The sequence below is a fragment of the Lissotriton helveticus genome, chromosome 11 (genome assembly GCF_964261635.1).
Source record: "Lissotriton helveticus chromosome 11, aLisHel1.1, whole genome shotgun sequence".
NCBI classification, from domain to species: Eukaryota; Metazoa; Chordata; class Amphibia; order Caudata; family Salamandridae; genus Lissotriton; species Lissotriton helveticus.
The window spans coordinates 465,017,501-465,036,252 of NC_136072.1; positions in this window are offsets into that span (position 1 = coordinate 465,017,501).

Below are 18,752 nucleotides of genomic sequence, written 5' to 3' on the forward strand. Positions count from 1 at the left end.
TGGGTGTTATTTACCATATCCACCTGCAAGGGTGCTAGTTCAGTAAGTCTAGCACCTCCACCCCCCGATCGCACAATGTCTTATCATTGATAGAACGGGCCAATGGCCTCTCCTCCCTCGATTGCCTGTTTACTTTACTTGGACTTGAGTGACCCTGAACCCCACTACATGTACCTCCTTCTCGTGGGTTCTTCCTAAACGCCTCTTGCCTGTCTTTAACCGGGTCCATTACACTGTTATGCACCTCACTTGTGCCATCATTGAGGATTCCTGGCTTTGGATGTGTAATAGTCTCAACATTTCCCCTCCCCATCGGCCGTGGCCCTTTCTCGGTTACGCCCTCTGTCCTATCTTTTGTCATTAGTTGCAAGAGTTGCCCTTCTATTACGTTTAGCTTCTTCTCCAGAGGTCCCAGATATGCTAGAAATAGGGATTCGAATTTAGTAATCAGCTCTTTGTTGCATCCCTCCAATGCCAGTGCCTCAGTACAGTTCGGGCACCTCATGGGGGTTGTTGATGTCTCTTCTTCCACGGCCCCCCTCCCTCTCTCTACTCCTCTCTGTCCTGTCTTTTTCTGTGTGTGCGCTCCCCCCTTCTTTGTGTACCTAGCTAGGACTTTGGTCTCTCTTGAGTTGTTAGTGGTAATGCCCTTTACCTGTAAACCCTTTTTTGAGCGCGTGATCACTTCCCCTCTAGGCTCTGGGGAGGTTTTTTCCGCTATCTCCTGGTTAGGCGTGTTTGCCTCCTCGTCCCTTCGCCCTAAAAGGTCAGGTGTCCGATAGATGCGGTCCTGTGATTCCGCCCCCTCTTGATGATAAGTATGTGACTGATCTTGGTCGTTATCATCTAGCTCAATAGTTTGTGGTGGTATAGTCGCCCCAACTGTTAGTGCGGGAGAATGTTTTGTGGCCTTGGTGGTGACCCTGTTTCCCCTTGTGCTTTGCCCGGGGGCGAGCCCTGTAAGGGGGGGATGGACAACTAGCAATGACGCCCATAGACTATCTCTTTTGCTCGATGAGCTTGTCCAGTGAGACTCTCTTTTCGGTTAGCTGGATTTCATGGTTCATGAGAGACTCCGCCCTCACTATGAAGGTGTCCAGGGTCCCCCTCACACCTCCCCCCTGCACTCTATTTGACTCTTTCCGGGTACACATGTCCTTAGGATTACGAGTGCTCCCAATAAGTATCGCAGGTAATTTAATCACAATAAGTTTTTTTTATCAGTACCTTGGGTTTGTTGGCGATGCCACATGAATTTTCTTCACCCCTTCCAGGTTACAGCCTCCGAAAGGATTCCGGCACTAAATCCTTATCTGAGCAAGCCACTCTGGTACCAAGCCTCCCCACGATTTCTTCCTAACTCCGGTAAAAAAGAGGGCTATACCGCAACTCACAAATAGCAGAGGAAAGGGGGATGGCCCAGCCCAGCCTCTGCCAGCCGCTGACGGGCGCGGATGGGCCCGGGCACGACCGCGCTGCGGAGTCCCGGGCCTTTTTGAGCGCCTCCTAGCGCTTGGGCGATGACGCGCTTCAGGTGCGCCCCCAGGCACTCTGGGAGATGTAGTCCTCCCTCAGGTCGGGCAGCCAGGTGATACGAGTAAGTGAGGCCCGTTGGCGTGGGCCGTCTGCAGTCCGCGGCGGTTCCCCCTCCTGTAGCCCTAGTCGCCGGGAAGGTGTGCAGCAGTTCAAGAATCTGGCCAGCAGGTATTTGCGAGTGGAGCGTCCCAATTTAATGAAGTTGCTCCCTTCCATTTATTTGTAAATGCACAGAGCGGGAGCGTCCCGTGCCTGAATTGTAAAAACGTCCTTGCCATGAATGGTTGAATACTGTCCAGGGCCAATTCCAATTTGTATTGTTGCTTGGCATCCAGAAACCTAGATGTCAGGCTACATGAATTCATACTCTGGGACAATAAAGCGAGTTTGTGTTCTTTACGAGCTGAGATAGGGACTTTTTGGGGATAGAGGGGCAGGTCTCTTCTGACGTTAACCACGTCTTTTCTCTCCGCGATGAATAGCATGTGCGCCTAATATATGACAGCCAAGGTAGATTTCCTGCTCCCAGTATGGACATAACATCCCTCAATTCCCCCCTAAAAGTGAATAGCTCAGGTGGGCTCCAGAGGCGATGCAAGAATGGGAGAGGACAAGAGGCAATTAGATCAGCAATGGGTCCGATACCCAGATCCATCCTAAGTGGAATTTGAAGGGTACTTTTTGGGAGACCCAGCACCTGCCTAATACAAGTATTCTCTGTAAGAGATAAAGTGTTAGATGGACAATGTCCCCAAAGTTCAGCTCCATATAACGAAGCACCCCTTGCTTGAATTTTGTACATTTCTGATGGAGGGCTGACCACTTTTTGGGTACAACTTTTGTGGACTTTCAAGAGGCCTCCTATTGACTGTTAATTGTAGGCTGGCTTTCTCTATTTGTGTGCCCCCAGTCAATCTTATTGTGAAGTGTAATACCCAGATAATTGAATGTGGACACACACTATGGGCCTTCCCTCCATTTGTGGATGCGGGTAGTTGGTAGTGTTGGCATGAAAAACCATATATTTGGGTTTCTGGATATTTATCTCCAGATTCCTCTTCTTGCAGAAAGCACTAAACTCTTCCAGTACATGCTGCATACCCATTGGTGATTTAGGTAGGAGCAGTGTGTCATCCGCAAACATTAATGCTGGTATTCTGCGGTTCGCTAACCTGGGTGAATCTATGTCCTTCACTGACGGGAGCGTATCGATTAAACCGTTTAGAAAAAGGGAAAAGAGGGTTGGTGCTAAAACACATCCCTGCCTCACCCCTTTCTCCACAGGGAAGAGAGCTGTCAGTTCTCCTTTCTTACCAAATCTTAACCTCGCATAGGTGCCTTCATGTAAGCGCTTCCACAGCTGGCCTATGTAAACAGGGGCTCCCATATCGTGGAGTAAACCCCAAACGAGAGCAACCCCCCTGACACACCATCGCGCTCCTCCCCTGGAGCATGGCGGACCCAGCATATCCTCAACCCTACCGGCCCGACTCCATCCTGGGCCCATCACGTTACGAGCACAAGGCCTCGCCCGACTCCATCTTGGACCACCACGTCCCGAGCACGTGGCCTCGGCCCCGGCCCCAGCGAAGCCCTGACATTGAGGCACCAAGATCCCCCCGGGTGGTAGAGTGGCCACTCAACAGATCCTAGAGGAGGGAAGTTTCGATGGCCCTCCAGTTGTCCCCGGACGCCTGGTATCGATCGCCCTCCGGCCTCCACGGGGCGCTGGCTCCACCCCCCTGCTGGGTGTCTGGACACCACCATCCCGGCCCCTCTGACCCCCAGGCGAGAGGGTCCGGACATCAAAGGACTCCAGTCCTATATCTGGGCCAGCCCCGGAGTAGGACGGCAGTTGTATCCTGGAGTCGAGAGCCCTGCTGACGCTGTCGCGGCTGACCCCGAGACGAACTCCTTTTCCCCTGAACTCTGCAACCATCTTTGGAGCCTGCTGGCTCTGCCGCGGTCCATCTTAAGCTGAACCATCTTTGGAGCCTGCTGGCGCTGCCGCGGCCCATCCTAGCTGAACCATCTTTGGAGCCTGCTGGCGTTGCCGCGGTCCATCTTAAGCTGAACCATCTTTGGAGCCTGCTGGCGCTGCCGCGGCCCATCCTAGTTGAACCATCCTTGGAGCCTGCTGGCGCTGCCGCGGCCCATCCTCTCGGAACCCCCCGGCTCGAGGATTGAGAGTTGTGCGCAGGGTATGCCTCCCGTCCTCAGGACAAAGACTATCCCGCTACCCTGTCCCCTAGTTACGAGACTTTTCAGATCCCTTGATCACCCTGTACCTATTGCTGAAGACAAACAACCTTTTATTCTTGATAAAAGCCTAAAGAACTTATCCTGTGTGGTGTCCATTTGTAGTGGTGTGATTGCTCTGCTGTACGAATCTAGGAGAGTACCCTCACCCAGGAGGCCTCTCGCTAACGCTCGGCTACTTCTCGACGGAGGGGTGGACCTAGGGGGGGTCAGTCAGACATCTTCTGCCTCCCCCGGGACCTCCTTTCTAACACCCACATTACTTGTTCATTTCTAAAGAGGTCACCAGGTATTCTATCCAATCCTGGTGCCTTATTAGGAAGAAGTTTACCCAACGCCAGAGTGACTTCTGCCAATGTGCAGGGTGGTGGACCCTTATTTAGAGGTGTTTGGTCTATATCTATTGCCCTATATACTACAACTTCATCTAGAGGCCTTGAATATAAAACTTTAAAATGTGATCTCCAAGCTTCTTCCCCCAGATTTGGTTCAATAGCAGAGCTGCCTCGGAATTACCAGTCTTAACTAGGTTCCAAAAGCCTCTCATGTCTCTGGTATCTAAAACTTTCTTTATTGCTTCCCATTTTTCAATCTCCCAAGCTGCTTTAGCTTCAACTAGAGTATTTTATAGTGTAGCCTGCTTGCTTTAATACATGTGGTATCCTTCTTAATCCCGAGTAACAAAGCGCGTTTGGCTTCCATACATGCTTTACTATACCGGGGATGTTGAGGTATGGGGTCAGAGTAATTGCTATTTTCACTGTTCTAGAAAAATTCAGCTAACTTTGCAACCATATCTTGGTGTTTTTTACTTACCAACAACAAAGATTCATCACTCTGATTAATATCGAGCATTCCAAAGGCGGTCTCTAAAAAAGGAATGGTTTGTGTGTATACATGGAGGCCAATTTTTCAGTGGATGCAACAAATTTTCCACAGTGTTCTCTTCTGCCTCCTTCTATTGCAGTTAAATTTGGGACAGATTGAGTTGGCAAGCCCCGTCCAGTACTCAGTTGGGAATAAGCTAACTCTAACACCAAAGGATTATGGTCACTTTCACATCGAGACTGAACCATAAAGTCCTTGATTCTAGATCAAATCTCTACATCTACCAGGATGTAGTCAATTGTAGAGGCCTGTCCCAATTTATTAAAAGTGATGTTTCCCGCGCTGTCAGCCGGGAATTGAGCACTAAGTCACATCTTTCCAAACTTTTCATGTTGGTGACACTTTTTTGTGAAAAACAATTTCAGGGACACAGTAACACGAGCGAGCTAGCCCCACACACACACACACACACACACACACCCCACATGCACAACCCCCCACCCACCCCCGCACACAAACACCCCACACGCACATCCCCACACACACATCCCCACACGCACATCCCCACACGCACATCCCCACACACACACATCCCCCCACACACACATCCCCCCACACACACATCCCCACACATCCCCCCACACACACATCCCCCCACACACACATCCCCCCACACACACATCCCCCCACACACACATCCCCCCACACACACATCCCCCCACACACACATCCCCCCACACACACATCCCCCCACACACACATCCCCCCACACACACATCCCCCCGCACACATCCCCCCGCACACATCCCCCCACACACATCCCCCCACACACATCCCCCCCCACACACATCCCCCCCACACACATCCCCCCACACACACATCCCCCCCCACACACATCCCCCCACACACACATCCCCCCACACACACATCCCCCCACACACACATCCCCCCACACACATCCCCCCACACACACACTTCCCCCCACACACAACCCCAGACACAACCAACCCCCCCAACACACAACCCCAACACACAACCCCCCCACACAAACCCCCCCCACACACACAACCCCCCCACACACACAACCCCCCCACACACAACACCCCCCACACACACCCCCCCCACACACAACCCCCCCCCACACACAACCCCCCCCACACACAACCCCCACACACAAACCCCCCCCACAACCCCACACACAAACACAACCCGGCACACACACAACCCCCCCCACACACACAACCCCACAACCCCACACACACATACCCACACACACAGCCACACCCCCACACACAAACACAACCCCGCACACACAACCCCGCACACACAACCCCGCACACAACCCCGCACACACAACCCCGCACACAACCCCGCACACACAACCCCCCACCCACCCCGCACACAAACACCCCACACACACATCCCCACACACACATCCCCACACACACACACTTCCCCCCACACACACACTTCCCCCCACACACACAACCCCAGACACAACCAACCCCACACACCCAACCCCCACACACACAACCCCCACAACCCCCACACACACACAACCCCCACACACACAACCCCCCACACACAACCCCCCCACACACAACCCCCCCCCAAACACAACCCCCCAAACACAACCCCCCAAACACAACCCCCCCACACACGCAACCCCCCCACACACGCAACCCCCCACACACGCAACCCCCCACACACGCAACCCCCCCCACACGCAACCCCCCCACACGCAACCCCCCCACACGCAACCCCCCCACACGCAACCCCCCCACACGCAACCCCCCCACACGCAACCCCCCCACACGCAACCCCCCCCACACGCACCCCCCCCACGCAACCCCCCCCACGCAACCCCCCCACGCAACCCCCCCCACGCAACCCCCCCCACGCGCACCCCCCCCACGCGCACCCCCCCCCACGCACAACCCCCCCACGCACAACCCCCCCACGCACAACCCCCCCACGCACAACCCCCCCACGCACACAACCCCCCCACGCACACAACCCCCCCACGCACACAACCCCCCCCACGCACACACAACCCCCCCACGCACACACAACCCCCCCACGCACACACAACCCCCCCACACACAACCCCCCCCACACACACAACCCCCCCACACACACAACCCCCCCACACACACAACCCCCCCCCACACACACAACCCCCCCCCACACACACAACCCCCCCCACACACACACAACCCCCCACACACACACACAACCCCCCCCACACACACCCCCCCACACACCCCCCCCCCACACACACACCCCCACCCCCACACACCCCCCACACACCCCACACAACCCCACACACACACAACCCCACACACACACAACCCCACACACAACCCCCACACACACACAACCCCCACACACACACAACCCCCACACACACACAACCCCCACACACACACAATCCCACACAACCCCCCCCACACACACAACCCCCCCCCCCACACACACACAACCCCCAACCCCACACACACACAACCTCACACACACACAACCCCACACACACACAACCCCACACACACACAACCCCACACACACACACAACCACTCACACACACACAACCACTCACACACATACACAACCCCCCCATACACATACACAACCCCCCCATACACACAACCCCCCCCCCCCCCACACACACACAACCCCCCCCACACACACACACACACAACCCCCCCACACACACACACACACAACCCCACACACACACACACACACAACCCCACACACACACACACACACGCACACAACCCCACACACACCCAGATAATGTACGTATGTTTTGTATGTTGGTGACACACTTTTTTGTGAAACAAATTTCAGGGACACGAGCGAGTGCAGCGAGCTAGCCCGAAACACACACACCCCCCACACATACACACACACCCCCCACACCCCCCTCCACACACACACCCCACGCACACGCCACACACACACGCCCCACACACACGCCACACACACACCCCCCACACACACACCCCCCCCACACCCCCCCCCACACCCCCCCCACACCCCCCCCACACACCCCCCCACACACACCCCCCACACACACACCCCACACACACACCCCACACACACCCCCACACCCACACACACAACCCCACACCCACACACAACCCCACACCCACACACCCAACCCCACACCCAACCCCACACCCACACACCCAACCCCACACCCACACACCCAACCCCACACCCAACCCCACACCCACACACCCAACCCCACACCCAACCCCACACCCAACCCCACACCCAACCCCACACCCAACCCCACACCCACACACCCAACCCCACACCCAACCCCACACCCACACACAACCCCCCCCCCCGCAACCCCCCCACACACAACCCCCCACACACAACCCCCCCACACACAACCCCCCACACACAACCCCCCACACACAACCCCCCCACACACAACCCCCCCACACACAACCCCCCCACACACAACCCCCCCCACACACAACCCCCCCACACACAACCCCCCCACACAACCCAACCCCCCACCCACACAACCCCCCCACCCACACACAACCCCCCCCACACAACCCCCCCACACACACACAACCCCCACACACACACACACAACCCCCACACACACACACACAACCCCCCACACACACACACAACCCCCCCCCACACACACAACCCCCCCACACACAAACCCCCCCCACACACAAACCCCCCCACACACACAAACCCCCCCACACACACACAACCCCCACACACACACACAACCCCCACACACACACACAACCCCCACACACACACAACCCCCACACACACAACCCCCCCCACACACACACAACCCCCCACACACACACAACCCCCCACACAACCCCCACACACACACACACACACAACCCCCCACACAACCCCCACACACACACAACCCCCCACACACACCCAACCCCCCACACACACCCCCCTCCACACACACCCCTCCACACACACCCCCCTCCACACACACCCCCCTCCACACACCCCCCCCACACACACCCCCCTCCACACACACCCCCCCCACACACCCCCCCACACCCCCCCCCCACACACCCCCCCCACACACCCCCCCCACACACACACACAACCCCACACACAACCCCATACACGCAACCCCACAGACACACACGCAACCCCACAGACACACACACAACCCCACAGACACACACACAACCCCCCCCACACACACACACAACCCCACAGACACACACAACCCCCCCACACACACACAACCCCCCCCACACACACACAACCCCCCCCCACACACACACACACACACCCACACACACACACACACACCCACACACACACACAACCCCCACACACACACAACCCCCCACACAACCCCCACACACACACAACCCCCCCCACACACACACAACCCCCCACACAACCCCCACACACACACACAACCCCCCACACAACCCCCACACACACACACCCCTCCACACACACCCCCCTCCACACACACACCCCCCCACACACACACCCCCCCACACACACAACCCCACACACACAACCCCACACACAACCCCATACACACAACCCCACAGACACACACGCAACCCCACAGACACACACACAACCCCACAGACACACACAACCCCCCCCACACACACACAACCCCCCCCCCACACACACACAACCCCCCCCCCACACACACACAACCCCCCCCCCCACACACACAACCCCCCCCCCACACACACACACACCCACACACACACACACAACCCCCCCCCCCACACACACACACACAACCCCACACACACACAACCCCACACACACACAACCCCACACACCCACCCAGATAATGTACGTATGTTTTGTATGGATATGAAGAAAACCCACATGGTTCGTAACAGAGCATGAACAGGAGATTTGCACATTTGTGATATTACATATTTACAATCACGATACATTCCACACACATTTACAATTTTATGCACAGTGAGGTCAACTCATTTGCCCAGAATCACACATTTTAAAGTCAAGTGCCAGAGCTGGAATTAAAACCAAAAGTTCCAGATTACCTGATTTCTCCAGTTTATTGGTAACATTTGCAGAGGTGGCTAAGGTTGTCCAGGAAAATACTAATGCCAGGAAAAGTCCAGGAAGAGTGGGACTGACTTGTTAAAATACTGTGAAGCAGTCCAATTTAGAATCGTACCCGAATGGTCCAAAATTGCCCTGATGAAAAACGGGGTTTCGCGGCTCAAGGAATTGATGGAAAAAAAGCTGTGGGATCGAACTTGGATGAAAAAGTGAAAAAAGTCCAGAGACAATATAATCTGTACATCTACTTCGTAATAAAAAGCATAATGGATGTTTGGGACATATAGTTACAAGGCTTGACTGTGTTCCTGTTCCAGTACACAAGAATTTGTGACAAGAGAGATCATAGGTCAGGGGTAGAATGAGGACGTAGGACGATCTCAGATGGTAGAATGTTATGTCTTAAATCCTACTGTTAATATAAAACAGGAAGCAAGAGAGGATGAGATTCAGATCTCACAGCAGATATATTGTTTCCCTTTAGCCACTGTGTCACTCCATGTCCAAAAAACAGCACTCAAATTAGATAGCAAACTATTGGATTTCTGACGTCTGGGTCATTGTATAACTGGGCTTACTCACTTGAAAGTTGGGCAGCCAGGGAACAAAATTAGACATTTAAATAGTGCTTCATTGGGAAAAGGCAGATACTACTTAAAACTGACCTCATTTGCCTTCAGTTCAGAATGTTTCTTTTTACATAAAAGTTCTATTCTTAACAAAAATGAAAAAGCAAGCTGTAACTGAAGCTAAGTGCTGTCTGCCGTCTGGTGCTGGTTTCTAATGAGATCACTTCTCACCAATCTGTTAAATGTCAAGCATCCCAGCTCAAGATAAGAAAGCTCGGCAGTAAACATGCAAATGGTATGTAAACGAGAAACTAAGACTTGCTCATGCCAAACCATGACAAATACATATGGATTTGCTCCCGTAACTTGTAATAGCCAAGGCCAAGGCATTATTTCTGTGAAGAGGAAATCTTTGAGATGACCAGCTTGGTTTAAGCTCCTCTTCTGTTTCTCCTGTCCAGGGCTCAAACAAGACAGATCGCCAGTGTTGCAGCAGACAGCGCCTTGCCACCCTCTCGGCTAAGTGAAAGGCTTGTTCCCGAGATTACAGTAATTACAATCGCATTGTGAGCTCCAAACACGCACTAAAGGAAACATCAGCACGTCAATGGGCAGATAAACAGCGCTTTCATGCTTCAAGACAACCCCCCCTTCCCTGCAGCCCTAACAAGCGCGACACACCTACGCATGGGGCGCGACACAGTAACATGTCGTGCCACACAGTTTGGAAAGCTGTGCCCTAAGTGAATGGGTGAGAGAGAGTTCATTTGTAGGACAAGGGGGGGTCCACCCCGTGTAGAATAGATATTACATTCCGGGACAACCCAGACAGTCCTCACTGGTAATGGTAGTACTTATGCCATTAAGAGGTTCAAAATGACAATTTTTTTTTATTTAGAGTTTTATATAGCGCGAACTAGACCCGAACCGAATCAGGTATCAGAGCGCTTTACATAGCACCAGTTACATTACATGAGGACACACTGTCATTTTTTTTTTTTTTTTTAGGCACGGGGAGATTAAGTGATTTGCCCAGAATCACAGGAGGTTTATGGCGTCGTTACCGAGACTCGAACCCAGATCCCCAGGTCCGAGGTCGAGCGCCTTAGCCGTTAGGCCAACCCCTCTCCCAATTAAAATCCCCTCCAATCATAGTATGTACAGACTCGGGTAAGGTAGATAGAAAGGAGGCCAAACAATCCAGGGTCTGGGAGATTTGCCCCACCCTCACTAGACGAGATTAAATGTTAATGATAGCCAACTTAGATGTGTCATCAAAGGTAAGGAGGATGCACAAAATGTCCAGTGTTCATCAACTTAATGGTACAACCCAGACGTACAGCAACCCAAATACAAAGACCCCCTGAGGGTCTACTCCTAAGCCCCTGAAGGACTGGAATTGAATAATCAACTTTACCTACTCTATACAATGGTAAGATAGACCAAGTTTCCTGCCTGAAAGAGACATAGCTCGTGTGTATCAATATATTCTCCCCAGTCTGGGAGATCCATTTTAGAAATGAGACCTGCTATGTTCCAGTATACCATCTTAATATACTGCGGGTGTATTGCAGTATGGATCTGTGTGTGCAAGGGTCGCACCTCCTGGTGAAGCACTTGACAAGGGATCCCCTCCCGACCCTGTGTAGTGCCATGGGACTCCCCTAGTGTACTAATAGGGGCACCAGAACTACCAGGTGCCGCTATGGCCTCGCAGATTTTCCTAGGATGGTGACCCACAGATTCCTCTTCCACAGTTTTGATGCTCAACTGGCTGAATAGGTATACTTTCTGTTTGTTTGGCTATAGGATCCAGTCAATCAACTAGGTCTAGGGAGCTTATCAGTTGTTAACTGTTAAATTAAGACAAGATATTTTCCATCCCCCGACCCATGTTTGGCATATTTCCAGTCTGTCCTCTCGACTCACTTCCCATCTTTTCTAACCGGGAACTAGGTGGGTAGAAAAAGGGGAGTGTCTGGATGGTTGGTCCCCATTTAAGAATGTGTTGTACTGTCCTGGTATCCCTAAAATTAATCAAATCACAGTCCCCCGGAATGTCTTTCTGCCTTTGTCCCAACCAACTGACCCTCCGAGCGAATAGAATTTCACTCTGAATTAAAGGGGGAAGGGGTCTGTATTTATTTAGCCCAAAAAAAATTTTGTTTTTCAACTCAAGATAGAGCTCCCCGCTAGCGGATTACAACTCTGGTATTCCATCTAAAATAACAATGTAAGGAGTAGAAGCTGGAGGTAGGTCGATACAAGGCGGGGAAGGGTTTGTTACCCTTAAGTTAAGTTGACGAGTGTGCCCATTGTGTCCTTTGCGGTTGCTAGATATATTTTGATCTACTAAAGGGCCTGTGGTTGTTAGCGTGGTCCACAAGCCGTGGGCAATGTCCCCAACTTGTATTGCCCCCCTGTTGAGCGATAACTGGATCTGCACCGTGATGAATAACAGGGATGGGCCCAGTTGGCGGGGTTGGTACATATGGTACAGTAGTAACAGGTGGGACCGCGTATAAGCGTTGGTGGTCAGGGGCTTGATCCAACAGTTTGTTGGTTTGGAAGTTATTCAGGGCAGTGTCTAATTTGCTCCCCCATGTATCTACCAATGAAGTCAGCTTCTCTAAATGATTAGTTACGACTTCTAGCTCAGATTTTATAAGCCTTTCAAAGTGGGATTTGAGCTCTTTAACCAGATTTGAGGCTCATAGGGGAGGCTCCATTGGCTCTATACTATTAGTACCCGATGCATGACCCTCTGATTGTTGTTTTGGAGCTACCCTCAGTGTGCGGTTTACCTCCCCCATCCTGTGTGCTTTTTGTTTCCGCTGGCCACCTTTTCCATTTGCCCCGTGTCAATTTTACTAAAATTTTCGGGAGTTGCGTTATCTTGGGCAGGCGTTAGGTCAGGGGTAATTGAGAGATTTACTATTTAGGAAAAATCTATGACCCCTGTTTCCAAGGTTAGGGTAATTCTTGGGATCGTTGGTGTTAGTGAGAGACATCTCTCAGTACGTTCGATGTCACCAGAAACAGCCCCAATTACCTGGCGTAACATTTTATCAATAGCTGTAGGTTTCACAATGGGGGATCGCACAGAGGCCTTCTGTCTAGTATTTTGCCTTGTAAATGGAGGAATACTCTCCCCATGGTTATGAAGTAACTGGTTCAATTTGGTGGAGGTGACAGACTCCCTGAAGTACGTCAGAGAGTATAGTCTCAAATCCTTACTTATTACACCCCCCAAATACTCTCCCACACTCAACAAGTATTGCCAAACAACCAATCATTCAACTTTATAACACACGTAGCGCAATTTTTTTGGGGGGTGTCCCAGCCCAGCCTCTGTCAGTCTCGGATGGGCTTAGACGGGCTTGCCCTTGGTCTAGGCTGCGTCCTGCGCCGCGGGTGGAGAGGCAGCGATATATGCGCGGTGACACGTCTCCCCCTCACTCGCGGCAGCTGAGCAGGAACAATGGCACTCTGGAATTTGAAGTCCTCCACCTGAGTGCAGGCGGTGGCAATACGGTGAGTCAGAGCCTGAGACCTCAACCTCACCCTCACCCCACCAGGGTGTTGTAGACAGCAGCAATTCAGGGGAGCAGTAAAGCAGGATGAAGAGCCTCGCCAGTGGCCGCACAACAGCACAAGGACAAATATTTCTCATATACCTCATCGTTGGATGGTCGAATCCACACTTTAAATGTCCTTGCCAGGTCTGTCTCAAGTTCAGCATCAGCAACACCCAGCTCTTAGAAATAAAGCTGATAATCGAAGACCGGGTTTGCTTTAATTTTGTTAAGTGGATCAATTCCAGGAGACAAGGGAGGTAGGGTGTATTCAGTACAGCAACCGCCCTCCGCGCGTGATGTATGTTCGTCTCGTTGCGTACCCTCCGGTGAGCTAAGTCAGTCAGTACACCTCTGCAGGGTCCGGAATCACTGCTCTCCTCTCCCGGGGTGCTTGTCTTGCTTCCCGGGCAGCCACTCCCAACAGTCTCAGCCTGTCTCCCTGCAGTGAGGGCCGGTGGATGATGCGTCAATGGGGCAGGGTAGGGGGCGGGTGCCCGCTGAGGCGGCTGGGCCCACAGGGTAATGTGGTCTAAGCACCGCTGCCACTAGTCCTCCAAGAAGGTCACGCAGGCCCGCTGTCCCCGGCCACAGCTGACGTGCAGATCCTTAACTCCGGAATATCCCATGGGCCCCCCGTGCAGCGATGCAGATCCAAGGGGAGAGTTGTGGTACCATCCGAGTCACAGAGGAAGGGCGCGGGGACCAGAGGTAAACAACACCCAGGAGTCTCTAATAACGGGCTCACCTACACCCACACCTGCTATCCCATCTCTCTCGGCGGCCATCATGGGCTCCTCCTCGCTCTCCGTGAGTCGGAAGGCACGCCGTCTGGATACTTCTCTGTGCAAACACACACCCCGGGGGGGTGGGTGTTACCGCTGCCGAATGTCCGGAATGCCGTCTGAACAGGTCGCCTCGAGGCACAGCTGTAGGGGTGCACTCCTGGAGTGCGAGTCGGCCGCCGAGGCCAGCATGCTCTTCATCTGCCGGTTAGCACAAACCACTGTTATCATTGCATTGGAAAGAGTAGTAGAAAGAAGTTTGAAGTGAATCAAAGTTTGGGTAGAAGATATATTGAGAGAGATATAGGGTAGTGCATTGGATATGCTGAATTAGAAGAAAGTAAGTCATAAATATATAGATACATAAGTACATGGAAAGTGAATAGATGCATGAAGAATGTAAGTATGTGTAGATAAAGGATATTGATAGAGGTATAGGATGAGAAATAGGGTAGTGCATGAAATACACTTTTTTACGAGAAAAGTAATCAATATATAGATCCAAATACACGGAAGGTATATGGATGCATAAAGGAAGGAAGTAAGTATATGTAGATTAAAGATGCATTCGTTAAACTCTAGTTTTCAAGTGTTGTACTTAAAAATGTATTTTTTTAAAAAACATTATTCTATATGTTTATACAAAGCAATACACAAAGATAGGTACAGATCTATAGTACAAATAAATGCTTATATACAGAGGGATATGTTGTATATTCTGTTTGCGTATGGTGCTTATGTGGGGAAGAGCCAAGTCTTGAGTTGTTTTCTGAAGATACAGTGGTTGTCCGTGGATCTTATGTTCGGTGGTAAAGAGTCCCATAGTTTGGCTGCTTGAACAGAGAAGGATGTGCCACCCATGTTTTTTTTTTCTTGTATCTTGGGATTTTGAGGCAAGGTGCCATTCTAGAACGGATAATGCACCCAATTTCCTCCCATTGGTGGGATCTAGAACTTGTGTTTAGCAGTACCATATAGTTGTAGAAGTTAAGACTAGAGAATCCGCATAGGTGGACACATAGAAAATAAGTTCTTGCTCCCAAAAAGTGCTTTTTCTGGTTATTGGTGAATTCAAGAGTACTCTCTCCAAAGTGTTGCAAGAGTTTCCCCAAGGAGTGGACGAGAGTTTTAAAGTTTGTCAAATTTCAAGTAAAGGTTTTGAACACACCAGAAGCCTTTTTTCTATAAGGAGATGTGGATATAGACTTTACAAACCTGTTGTCCTACAAGAGGGAAGACCTAAGGCATTTTGTGCAAAAAGGAAATTGGAGGTAAAGCCAAGAAAGCTGCTTTGATTAAGGCTCTGAGAGCTTGAGTTGAGGCTCACGGGGTATCCCCATGCCCAGAGACTGCATTACCCCAAGATAGTGGGGATGAAGAGGAGGACAATTGTAGCCTGTTGAGGGGGGCAAGCATACCACCTCCCCCACCTCGCTAAACACAGGTGGACATGGCAGTCCTGGACTTGGAGAGGGCCATAGCTCTGGCTGAGAAGTGAGATACAGCGTACACCAAAAAGGTCCCCACTGGTAACCAATCCAAAGGGTTATGTAGTGTATGGATCATAAGGGAAGTTCCTTCAAGATCACAGAGGCCACCTTAGTGTCCCTGGTTGGGGAGAAGATTGAACCTTTGGCCCACTGGCCTCCTAGCATCGAGAAGCATAGTAGTGGCCAAAAATCAATGGGGTGGAGATGAAGACTCTGAGGGATACAGATGCCAGTATAACCATGGTTATGGCTACACTGGTTTCCTCAGACCATATTCTACCTGAGGCGGTGCACAAGGTTGTCAACGCTGACAATGTCACAAAGTCACACTCTATGGCTGTGGTTGATTTGAGTAGGGAGAAGTTACTGTCCCAAAAAGGTAGCTGTGTCCCCAATAATCACAGTGGAGTGACTGCTGTGCTATGACTGAAAAACATCTGCTGGGGCAGAAGTAAATAGGAGGAGCCATGCTGGGTCACCTTGAATTGGTGTGTTACCAGAGCACAGATGGTCAGGAGAGAAAGTCAAGGGATCCTAGAGCCTAAAACTAGGTCCCTAATGCCAAAAGGCTGTCCACGTTCCAAAGGTTCAAAGGCCCTGAAGAAGCCCAATCTCCAGGGGAGGTCTAGTGCCTGAAGAAGAATGCACTCCTGGAAACTTGCCATACATGGCAGAACTCCAAAGAGCATTGGACCCCTGTAGAAAGCACCTGAGCAAAGGATAAAGGACCTGTCCAACTCTAGAAGACCTGTGACTGTTGGCTGTCCAACAGGCAAAGGGGGATACCAGTGATACCCATAAGGTATACTGGGAGGAGGGGCTCCTGTACAGAGAGCCAAGCAACCCCAAACCAGGGACACCCAGGAGGCTAGTGGTCCCTCAATAGTACAGGGAGATTGTCCTTAACCTAGCCCACAATATCCCCCTGGCACAAGCCAAAGGCTGGACAATCATTTCTACTGGCCAGGATGTCCAAGAAAGTCAAGGAGTTTTGTCACTCCTGTGTGACCTGCCAAGCCAGTGGCAAGGTAGGATGCTAAGCCAAAGGATCCCGATGCCACTACCAGTGGTGGGGACTCCTTTTGAGAGGGTGGGTATAGATATTGTTGGTCCCTACCAGGGGCCTCCAAACTTTTCTGTACTGTGAGCTACTTATGTTCAATGAAAAGCATTGAGAGGTACACATATTAGTGTTGTATAATCTCACATTTTTTTATGAATAATAATGCAACCAAGCAAAAGCTGTCTAATAAGCTGGGCTGCACACAGGTGAGCTACTCCGAGGTAGCTGGAGAGCTACTCAGAGGTAGCTGGTGAGCTATAGTAGCTCATAAGCAATTGGTTAGAGACCCCTGTAGACCCGCCCACAAGTTCAGGGAATAGGTTCATCCTGGTGGTAGTGGACCATGCCACTAGATATCTTTAGTCAATCTCTCTTAGGACCGTCACTGGCCCTGCAGTGGGAGAGCCCTCCTTGGAATCTTCACCAGGGTTGGGTTTCCTAAGGAGGTCATCTCAGATAGTGGCACAAATTTCATGTCTACATATTTGAAGGCAATGCGGGATGAATGTGGTGTGCCTTGCAAGTTCACCACCCCATATCAACCTCATAGGAATGGTTTAGTAGAGAGGTTCAACAAAAGCATCAGTCAAAGGCATGATCATTGGTTTGGCTTTGAAACTCAGGAGGGGAGATAAAACATTCTCCTCCCTTGCTTATTGTTTGCCTACAGGGAGGTCCCTCAAAAAGTAGTTGGTTTCTGACCCTTCGAGCTACTCTTTGGACATCATGTGAAAGTTTCACTCCGCTAGGCTGGGAGAGCACTGAAGCAGGACATACTGGATGATGTGCTTGGCCTTTGCTCCATAATGGCTGAGTACATGAAGAAGGCAAACAAGAATTTGGTGGCTAGCCAGGAGCTTATCGAGCAGTGCAATGATCAACAGTCCTCCATGGTGGAATGCCAGCCAGGAGAGCTGGTGTGGGTCTTGGCTTGTAGCTTCAAGAGCCTTCCTGGATAACTGGACTGGGCCCTACCCCCCCATTTTAGAGAAGTTGGGGGAAATAGCCTACTTGGTGGACTTGGGTACTCATAGGAAACGTCACAGGTTAATCCATGCAACCAGGCTCAAGCTACTCCACAAAATGGCAGACCTCACCATGTTGATGGTTACAGATGTGGTGAAGAACAGAGTGATACTCTCCCAGACTGCATTTCTACTAATGCAGAAGATGGAACTGTGGCAGTAGTAGTTTTCTCTCCCACACTGACAGGCCAGTAACAAAGGGACTGTCACCTGCTGAAAAAGTTTGCTGGACTATTTTCTCTGCCCCTGGATCTGACCAACATTGTGTGCTCCTGATGTAGACACCAAGGGCAAAGAGTAAGAGTCACAGGTTGTCCGACCAGGACAAGGCTGTGCTTGCCAAGATTTTGAAGCTGGTGGTCCTTGAGCCCTCCAGTAGCCATTGGGCCAGCCCAGTGTTACTGGTGCACAAACCCAACCCCAAAGGGAGGATTACCTGAGATGAGGTCCTGTGTGCGCACTACAGGAGCCTGAGCACAGTCACTAAGACTGTGGTCCACCTTATTCCAAGCGCTGATGAGCTTGTTGACCAGTTGGGGGAG